Below are 11261 nucleotides of genomic sequence, written 5' to 3' on the forward strand. Positions count from 1 at the left end.
TGATAGCAGATTTGGAATCCCTGAAATTTGCACCAAACACATTTTCAGAGACATAATTATCCAGTAGAGGCACAGATATACCATGTGACTAACTCATTATATCCAAAGCAGTTTGATTTTTATTTTTATTTTTGAAAACCTGCAAAAAGCTGCTCACAAACAACATACAGTTTTTGGAAATTATCCTCCGAGTAAGTTAAAATTAAGAATAAGGTACGTAACATCGTAGACTGTTCAAGGAGATTCATAGAGAGGAAAGAAATGGACTACATGCCCAAGTAAACTATTTAAATTTTCATTGCTGCAGACTTAGTCATTCAACTCTACTGGTAACTATACATCTGTGTAGCATTCATGTCCCAATATGGTAAGTGTTTCAAAGTTATTCTTCCTAGTGTTTACTAGAGAGGTTTGCACTTAAAACAAAGTGATGGTATAAATGAATGCAGAAAAAATAAAAATTAGCCCCCTGCCACCATTTTAGAGACACTATTTTTTCAGGTTTTTCAACAGTGACTTTTAAGCTAAACTTGTTCTACAGTTGTGTTATCATTAAACCGTCATATCACTGTTTTTCCACACCGTCCACTGAACAGCGCACACTCTCTGCTATGCATGCCCCAATCCTACCAGCTGCCCCACCATGGTCTTTGATTATCCTTCTAATATTTGGACTTGCAACTAGTTGTTCTATTTCCCTTGCCATGTCCTTGACCCTTGTCGTAATGTATAAACATTACAATGGGTATTCTCTGACCTTATGTGGCTTCGGTATGGTTCTGTCTTTATCTCGTAACTACTGTTGATCTCACAACAGCAATGCTTCCTTCTGTATACTGTTGATCATATTAACCTCTTCTCCCTCCCTCCCTCCCCACCCCCTTTCTCTTTCTAACCTTGTTACTGATTTACTTGTTCTTCCTTCCTAGCATACTAAAACAACCCTATAGGCTGAGTGTCTTATTTCTGTTTCTTATTTTACAACTCTTCTTGTCGAGTTGGGCAGCCTTGACAACTGAAGAAAACTCCGGATTAAGGCTAACCACCGAAGAGAGGCTTCCGTACACAATAATGCATCATGCCATTTGTGCCATAAGAGGCTCTTTGGGACCCTCTGCAGTGTGGCTTCTCACGGAGTATGCAAAACGAACAAGACACATGAGAAATAGGATTTTGAAAAGCAGGCAACTTGCATCCAAGCAAGGTAATTGAAGCTGCCAATTTCAATAAATATATAAAGATTTGAAAAAAATATTAGCTATATCTTCGCACAACCACATTCCATAAATGCAGACACTCACACACTTTATCATATATATTGCATGCTACTTTTCTGGCAAATAGCTGGGAATTTAAAATAATAAGTGAGTTGACAGTTTATTTTAGGCTATATACATGCACATAGGAGGCTAGCTATTGAAACACTGCTCTTACCCAGCCACTCTGTAAATGCACCGATTAGCTGCGTACAATGCAGACAGTGACAGCATTGAACACTATGAATTTGAAGCAGCAGCCTACCTCATGGCAAAAATTGAGGGAGTGAGCTAATACAGCTTTGGGATGGATAGCATGAGTCTGATGGTCTGATTTCTGTTCTGAAAATTATTCTGACTATTGAAGCTATTTGTGCTTTTCTGCAGGTTAAAAAAAGGACAAAAAATTTAAACAATATGTCAAGTCCAATTCCTGTTTGACTTCCTCTCTAAAGAAAGAAAACCAATCCTTTCTGTTTTCAGTTGCACAAGGTATTGCACACTTTCTTGTGAATTTACCCTCTCCCCATATTCCTGCAATAATTTCTGTGCGATTTGGGCTGGGGGTGGAGGGATTAGAGAAATAACCTGCGAAGAAAACTTCAGGTAAACTGGCCAACAGAAGTCAATTCTGTGCCCCTTCTGCACAGGAAGAGCCCTTGGAGAGCAGAAAAGGAGAAGTTTCTCCTGCTTTTCATGGAGTAGAATCACAGAATCATTTAGATAGATTGGGAAAAACCCTTAAGATCAAGTCCAACTGTTAATCTAACACTGCCAAGTCCACCACTAAACCATGTCCCTAAGCACTACATCTACACATCTTTAAATACCTCCAGGGATGGTGACTCAACCACTTCCCTGGGCTGCCTGTTCCAATGCTTGACAACCCTTTCAGTGAAGAAGTTCTCCTGATATCCAATCTAAACCTCCCCTGGTGCAACTTCAGGCCATTCCCTCTTATCCTATAACTTGTTACTTGGGAGAAGAGGCTGGATCGATGGGCTGAGGCCAATTGTATGAAGTTTAACACGGCCAAGTGCCGGGTCCTGCACTTCGGTCACGGCAACCCCATGCAGCGCTACAGGCTTGGGGAAGAGTGGCTGGAAAGCTGCCCGGCAGAGAAAGACCTGGGGGTGCTGGTCGACAGCCGGCTGAATATGAGCCAGCAGTGTGCCCAGGTGGCCAAGAAGGCCAATCGCATCCTGGCCTGTATCAGGAACAGCGTGGCCAGCAGGAACAGGGAGGTGGTTGTTCCCCTGTACTCGGCACTGATGAGGCCGCACCTCGAATACTGTGTTCAGTTTTGGGCCCCTCACTACAGGAAAGACATTGAGCTGCTGGAGCGTGTCCAGAGAAGGGCAACCAAGTTGGTGAGGGGCCTGGAGCACAAGTCTTATGAGGAGCGGCTGAGGGAACTGGGGCTGTTTAGGCTGGAGAAGAGGAGGCTGAGGGGAGACCTTACAGCTCTCTACAACTACCTGAAGGGGGGTTGTAGTGAGGTGGGTGTTGGTCTCTTCTGTCAGGTGTCTGGAGATAGGACAAGAGGAAATGGCCTCAAGTTGAGGCAAGGGAGATTTAGGTTAGATATTAGGAAAAATTTTTTTACTGAGAGGGTTGTCAAACATTGGAACGGGCTGCCCAGGGAAGTGGTTGAGTCACCATCCCTGGAGGTATTCAAAAAGTGAGTGGACAGGGTACTCCAGGGCATGGTTTAGGGGGCATGGTTAATGGTTGGACTTGATGATCTTGAAGGTCTTTTCCAACCGAAATGATTCTATGATTCTATGATTCTATGATAAGAGACCAACTCCTACCTTGCTACAACCTCCTTTTGGGTAGTCGTAGAGAGTGATAAGGTCTCCCCTCAGCCTCCTTTTCTCCAGGCTCAACAACCCCAGCTCCCTCAGCCGCTCCTCATAAGACTTGTGCTCTAGACCCCTCACCAACTTGGTTGCCCTTCTCTGGACACGCTCCAGCACCTCAATGTCTTTCCTGTAGTGAGGGGCCCAACACTGAACACAGTACTCGAGGTGCGGCCTCACCAGTGCCACATACAGGGAGACAATCACTTCCCTGCTCCTGCTGGCCACACTATTTCTGACAGAAGCCAGGATGCTACTGGCTTTCTTGGCTACATGGACACGCTGCCAGCTCATATTCAGCCGGCTGTCGACCAACACCCCCAGATCCTTTTCCACTGGGCAGCTTTCCAGCCACTCTGCCCCAAGCCTGCAGTGTTGCATGGGGTTGTTGTGACCCAAGTGCAGGACCCGGCACCGAGCCTTGTTAAACCACATACAATCAATCCAGCTTGTCCAGATCCCTCTGTAGAGCCTTCCTACCCTCAACACTCCTGCCCAACTTGGTGTTGTCTGCAAACTTGATGAGGGTGCACTTGATCCCCTTGTCCAGATCATTGATAAAGATATTAAAGAGACCTGGCCCCAAAACTGAGCCCTGGGGAACACCACTTGTGATCAGCCACCAACTAGATTTAACTCCATTCACCAACAGTCTTTGGGCCCCGCCATTCAGCTAGTTTTTTACCCAGTGAAGAGTACACCCATCTAAGCCGTGAGTGCCCAGTTTCTCCAGGAAACGGTGTCAAAGGCTTTACTAAAGTCCAGGTAAACAACATCCACAGCCTTTCCCTCATCCACTAAGCAGGTCACTTTTTGTCATAGAAGTAGATCAGGTTAGTCAAGCAGGACCTGCCTTTTCTCTTCCTCTCCAAAGTGGCTTCTTGCCTTACTTGCTTTTGGCCACAAAATTAATGCATTCAGAGCCTGGCCTCCTGCCATATTGCAGGTAGGAAGAAGAGCTCAAATACATCCTAATTGTCCTCAATTTAGCTCTGGTTCTTTTGTTGGAAGGTTTTTATTTCCATAGCTAATGTTACGGTTGGCTCACTTCCGCCCTGCATGCTAGTCCAAGGCTTCCACAGTCCACTGGGCATATCAAGCTTGATCCTGTGCCATTGAAGTCAATAGGAGTTTTCCCATCAAATGAGCTAGAAGCAGGAGGCAATCCATAATTAGTCAACTCTGATTGCTGGATGCAGCTTGCTCTGTAACAGCCACTGAATTATTATTCTCTGCTAATCTGTATCCGACTAAACGCTCTTGGCCAGTGTATTCCTGAGCGCTCCCACCTTCCCAGAGAGGTTAATCAAATGACAATCACTGTTTTTTTTATGTCAGAAAGAGGGGGTGAGATGACACAAACCCCACAAAATATAAGGTAAATAAAAGGCCAAAAAGATCCAAAATCAGGGTGGTGTCTACCCTGCCACCACAGAATCAGTAGCACCAGGGCTATCCACACGCCTGAGTTTATCATGGGCAGCAGCAACTCAAAACTCCTTCAGCACCCCCGCTACCGCAGCACTGTCTGATCACCTCCTGCCTGCATCACGTCTGATTAACAGCCAGCTGCCTCAGCCCTGCGCTCGAGAAAGACTGTCCAAAAATTCATTTAAACGAAATGGGCGCTCATTACTCAGAGTCCTCTCTCGGTGCAGTGCAGCATGACGCTGGGACTACGTATTATTTGGTTTTAATCAACATTGCCAATATTTGAGAGAGAAGGAGAGAGAGCAAGGTTTCCACTGCAGCCTTTCATGTGGCTCTTGTGAGACGTTGTTATATATTGGGCTCTGTCTCAGTATAGGGGCTTATTTGACAGGCCCTGTCATCACCTACCTCCAAGATTATCATTCATGCTGCTGGAAAGACAACTTTATTGGACTAAGTATTGGCATGTGTCTGTGTGGCCCACACAGGTAAAGACTCTCCCCAGGCCTCATCAGTGTGTCTGAGTCACTGTGCGTGGGTGTAACAACTGCACTAGTTATTATTAATCTCTCTGAAACCTCTTTACAGTGATTAAGGGAGTACTGAATGAAAGCAGTCTGCTTTGTGGGCTCTCGCCAAGGAAGACCCACTAAGCAGATTTTGTTGGATCCTTCAGCCAAACTGCTCTTTTCTTGGCAACTGAAAGGCACATCAACATAGATGTAATGTCAATTTCCAGCGTTTTTTTAATGTACTTTATTCATGTTTTTTGGACGCTACACAAACCGCTAAAATCAAAGCACAGTACTTAACATAGCCAGTCACTTTTCCGATGTGCCAGTGTATATAAATAACCCTGAGCAGGAGACAAGAGGTCACATTTAAAAGACAGAAAGAAAGGAAAAGCATGTGTGTTCTTGCCTCCAATCCCCTTTGTGTGAAGAAGGCACTTCAGCATGAGATGAGTGACAGGTATGTGTCGGCAGGTGCTGGACCCCCCCCAAACTGTGACCAGAACAGCTCAGCAAATTGCCAGGGATCTTCTTGGCCTTTCCTCCAAGCTGACTGCTAAGGGCTGGGCATTTTGGGAGCAGAAGAGCTGAACTCTTCCTGAGCTATGCGTGAAGATGAGATCATGTGGCAATGGCCTGCAGCTACATGAAGGTCAGGTAACCCTGGCTTTGGGTGAACATAATGATCACACAGAAGGTTTTAGCCTCTGTGTGTCAATAAACAGGGCTGATATAGCTAGTTTCCATGGCTGAGTCAGGCAGAGGGGGGACTTGTATTCTCTAGAGGAAGAGTCTAGTAGGCTTCATCTGACCCAAAATATAATATTTCCTTTGAGCTGTGGTATCTTTTACTTCTGTTTACTCTCATATATATATTTTAAAAAAGCTCCCCCTTTTTCTCTCTTCCTGTCCCCATTTCTGGCAATTGATCAAAGCCTGGGTTTACTGTTCCACTATGTACCTCGTGACATCTTGTCCTCATACACCAGAAAGTGACTGTCTCTGAAGCAACTTTATGAGGCTAAGTAAAATAGAGTAAAATAGCAGCAAACTGAAGTTTTTCCAGCTTAGTCTGTCCCAGGAGGGTTAGGCTGAGGAAAAACAAGACACTGTGAAGGAAGCAAAAACTAAGAATAAAAAAGAAACCAGACAGTGTCAGGAAGGGAGGGGAAAAAAATGTATTTAACCTGAGGCAGAATGTCAAACAGATATTTGGAGTTCAGTGTGCTACCCTGACTATACTCAACTTTGACCACCTACAGCAGTTTTTATATCATCAGCTTTGTGCCATTAAGTAATTAATGTTGCAGTGATGTGCCATTTTCTCCTGTGTCACTGCACTCACTACACGTCATATAGTCATAATTTCAGCTTCTGTTGCATTAAAATACTTAACAGGAGTGACTTCCTTTCCGACTTGATCTATTTTGTGTACAAGGGTTGTGTTTTGGGGTTTTTTTCCCCCCATTTCCAGAAAGCAAGAGATTCAGTATGCCCAGGAGGCCTCTCAAACTCATTTCTTACATCTATAAGGTCAACAAGCTTACCCTTAAGAAAACAGAAAAGAATGGACACACAGGACACTCTTTGCTAGCTTAATTTTGTGGCCCATGCAAAACATGTCATATCCTTCTGCCTTTGTATACATAACCATAAAATGACACTGACTAAACGAGGTTATTTACACACAGAAGGGTATTTGGCTGTATAAAACTGTGGATCCTTGAGTGATTTTTTTTCAGAGGGCTATGTAGTCAGAATATCTCCCTGCCTCTACAGCAGGCATTCTTGCTTTACCATGTTTGAGATGGTGCCAGTTATCTTGGTTTAGTTTCATCTGTTCTGTTAATCATCTGCATCAAGAGGCTGCCTAATTATGACCTTGCCCCTCTCTAGTGCCCACAAGAGTGAGGTACAGTCGTTGCTGCAGCAGGGTGAAACAGCTTCTCCATTGTGGCTCTGGTCCTTGCAGTAGGAAGGAAGACAATGATGTTGGGCAAACATCCTTTCTTCCCCCTAGGACCTCCACAAGGGCTGGAAACAGTAAGGTCTTTTACTGGGGCTTTGAACAGTTTATATTTAAATGAAAGACAATTTATAAACTTCAAATACTATTAAAGAAATAAGATGATGAAGATTTGGCTGAAAGAAAAAAAAAAATCGTGAGGTGTGTGCGAATGAAATCATAGTACCCAACAACACCAGTCTTTGCTGGGTTGGACCGTGTTAATGGTGATGGAGGAGAGGAAGTGTTAATGACCCCTCGACCTCCCCAATAAATCCACACTTGAAAGGGAGAGGATTAAAATGTCTTAAAAATCATGTGCTGGAAACTGAGAGAGCTTAACATTTTACTTATGCTGATGTCAGATGACTTTCCCAGCCCCTACATCAATTATACATACTCCAGCAGGTCAAAACAGAAGTGCTGGTATGTTAAGGTAAGATTGCTTGTAGAAAAATTTAGGTGTCTTGACTTGGCATGGCTCTACCTTGCTGTCTTTGTTCAGGGACTGCTATGAAACCTCTGAACTGCCTCCACAGATTATTGTCATCTTCTTCTCCATTTTGACCACTTCTCTGTTTTGTGAGTGTGGGCATGCACAAACATGTGGGCATCCCAGTGGAAGAGGCCTCTTTCAGCTTTGCAGACCAGTTGTGCCAGGCTCAGTCAGCTCTTCTTTCTGCAAGTGGAGTAAGAGTTCAAATTCCTAGCTTTGCTTAGCAGCATGAAAAAAATTTTAAAAAAGAAAATACAACCATAGCTGTAATCCACCTGGTGAAAGAGGAGAAATATAAAACTCTACCAAGTAGATAAAAAAAATTAAAAATTTCAGTGTGGTGAAAGGAGAAGAGGTAATAATCAATATGCTGGAATGAGATGTGTTAACAATTACAAGGAGAAATTTAATAAGAGCCAACAAAAATAAAATCTAAAAGAAGAACTCAAATTATCTAAACCCAGAGTCTCCCAGAAAGAAAATCCTTTTGTATGTTATTAGCATATCTCTGTGTGACACTGATAAAACCTTGTCTGATATTACAATAAATATGAAGAGGAGATAGCATTACCCAAAAACATCAGCAATCTGCCTCGGTTCACTCTTCCAGTAATAGTTATAACTTCTGTGACTAACATGAATGACTGAAGATTTTTACAGCCACCCGGTCTGCACAAGACACAAGTGCAATGAAATTGGCTTCTTACTCCAGAGAGACACAAAATTTAACTTGCAGCCATCTGAAAACTGCCTGCAGAGCCACATTTGTACTGGGGAAAAAAAGAAAAAACAAAGCCAGTTTCACGCCCTTTAAATTCTTTAGAAATTATATCCACAGGAGCTTGGAAATGTCATTTACTACTTTATGTTACTTCATACATATAAATTATTATATTGTAATTATTATATAATTACAAATGAGTGGTAATTCGGTCTGATTCCTTGAGGAATCCTTCCATTGCCATCCACTGAGTCTGAAACCAGCAGCTGCTTCCTCCCCAAATTAGAGGCAGATTCAAATCTTGGTTGCCCTAAACATATTCCCAAGGTAGTACCAACTACTCCAAAACCTTATGAGGAATTCACAGCACCCGTTGGTCCCTTCTGCTGTATACAATGTATACATCAGCTTGTGGGCTGTTATGGCTCACTGGCTGGTACTTAGTGGTAGTTCTGCCATCCGTAGTCACCCTGAATAGCATCTCACTGTGTGAATAGTCTCCCTGCAGCAAAGTGACCACCTGTAGGCTCTGGAGCAGTGTTTGCAGAAACCTTGCTCAAAGTCTGATTGCAGAGTCTGAACCAGGAAAGTCTATGGGGTGAGGTCACATGAGGCTACGTTGTGAAAAAGGACTGCGCAGTGTGCCAACAGCTTTAGGATACAAAACAAAAATGGGTTATATTTTATGTTGCTAATTTTTGAGTACGCTTTAAAAGCTGTTTTATTTAATTAGTCTCACTAGTGGGGTCAAAAATACTTTCAATATAAATGTAATCTTCCAAACAGAAAAGTTATTTATCCTTCTGACACTCTCTATCCATAAGCTGTTTGTATTTCTGAACAAGGCATTATAACATACAACATGCCAGAAACAGTACATGTATCTCAGTAAAACTGCAGGACAACAGGCTTCTGAATTCTTCAACGCACCCTGGAGCTCATTTTTAGGGTGCTAAATATTTTTCCTGTTTGTAAACCCAGTACATTTTGCTGTATGTGCAAGGGAGATGGGGGACTGGAAATGGCTTAATTAGCCACATTTTTTACAAGGAGCCTTTGTCAACTATGAGAAAAAAAACCTAAACCCAACACCCTAAAAAGTAGCACTATTGTAAATTGTATATTTAGCAAAAATGAAAAAGTAATGGTGCCTCTCTCTGACAACCATCCATCTTCAGTATTAGTCATCCTCAAAAAGTCACACAGGAGTGATTTATCTGGAAATCCTTTGAAGAGCCTCTCTCTGTCCTCCCACATGAGAAGACTTGGCCCACTCTGCTATGCAAGTGCATTGCAGAGCAGCCTGCACTTGTGAGGAAATCAGTGAGTATTACTTTAGTTTCTTTGTGTACTACCACCACCATTGCCTAGTGACATTCTTAATTTTGCCTAAGGACACATACATCTCACCTCCATGAGAAATCAGATTACAGCAGGGCCTTACACATAATTTAAAAAACCCAAGAAACCCTCTTTAAGTGAGCAAGATGGAGCCCCATTTGGATAGCACCCAAATGTCTGAAAGTTTGAGAAGTGGCTCCCACAGACTGTAGAAAGCTGGGAAAAGTGTCTTAGGGCCAGCCACAGCCATCTCTGAAAGAAGGATGGTGACAGCCCTGGAGCACTGGGCTGTGTGTAGCCTGAAGGGCTCCGGCACCACCTCCATTGCTTCCCCTGCTGCCTGGTGAGGAGTGGGCAAGAGCACCCTGTACGTACAGCAAAACATGATGGAGCTGATATTTTGACTGCTGTGAGGACACACGAGGCATGAAGAGACTCTCTGTGCCCAGTACCCTGCTCTACACCAGTGCCCAGCTTCAGCTCCATTCCACCTTGTGCGGTTCCAGTGCACAGTAGCTATGAAAAAAATGTGGAGGATCCTGCAGGAGGTAAACGCTTACCACTGCTGCTAGTCTGAGTTATGAAAGCAGGCAGGAGTCTTTGTTTTCAGCCTGATGGATATGCAGCTCTCTCATGGAAAAGAATTGTAGGAAGACCCTTCCAGCTACAAAATTGTTAAAACTCCATAGGACTTCCAACTGTTCTTTTTTTTTTTTTCTTTTGAGGTCTGAATTTCCAGTTTTGTTCTCAGACCACGACTATAATCTTATGTATTGGAATCTGTTCATGTCTCTGGGTCTCTTGCTGTGTTTCATTTGCAGCTGTATGGTGTACATGGCAATTAGCTGCTGATGTACTTTTATCTGGTCTCTAGTCTTTAGCATGCTTTATAGTATTTCCCATTCTCCATATGCCATAGGAAGTCAATCAAAGTCCTAATCTCCTTACACAAAAAATGACTTTGAGCTGCAAAGCCTGACACTGGCATTAAAATGCTTGATGGAGTTTCTGTGCATTTACACTTGCATGTGTGCATGTGTGCACGTGTGTGTTTATGTGCCTGTTGGAGGAAGAGAGAGGGAAAACATTCTTTCAAATCCACCTGAGCAATTCAGGAGAGCACACTTGTTAGTGTATTTGGCAAATATACTAAAACAGATTGAAGAAACAAATTGGGTTTGTATCTGCAAGTTTCAAACAGTCCTTTTTTTCTGAAGGCAAGTTTTCATAATAAGCATTCATATTCTTCCACAGCAATGTAAGCAAACATCAGCAGAGCCCCAGTCTTGCTTTAATTTTTGTGCTACACTTTTTGTGCCTTGTAAACAACTACTTATTGCCCTGTTTATACCAAGAATGTGGGAACATGGAACTGTGACTGATTAAAAATTTCAAAAATTAGGAAAAAGTAAGGCTAGAATCTTAATAATGAAGAATATGGTCAGCAGGATGACTTTCACGAACAAGGTTTTAGAGCAAAATATAATATTCAAACAGACACACTCAGTAATTTGGATGAACTCCTGATCCCACCAAAGCAAATAGCAAAACTAATTTCTTAATGTGTCATATGAAAGAAAAAAAAGATTTCAGCACAGCTTCCTTGTATTGGGAAAAGAAATATTTAAAAAAAAAGG

The 11261-nt window shown here is 42.8% G+C and overlaps 1 long non-coding RNA gene across 1 annotated transcript; it reads right to left on the bottom strand.

The window, feature by feature from the left end:
• Positions 1-7395: 7395 nt before the first annotated feature.
• LOC128141179 (uncharacterized) lies at positions 7396-8910 on the bottom strand. The gene is made up of 2 exons (XR_008234936.1): positions 8724-8910; positions 7396-7745 (listed from the first exon to the last, which is right to left on the bottom strand). It is a non-coding gene; the product is annotated as an uncharacterized LOC128141179 (long non-coding RNA).
• Positions 8911-11261: the final 2351 nt, after the last annotated feature.

The sequence above is a fragment of the Harpia harpyja genome, chromosome 4 (genome assembly GCF_026419915.1).
Source record: "Harpia harpyja isolate bHarHar1 chromosome 4, bHarHar1 primary haplotype, whole genome shotgun sequence".
Lineage (NCBI taxonomy): Eukaryota > Metazoa > Chordata > Aves > Accipitriformes > Accipitridae > Harpia > Harpia harpyja.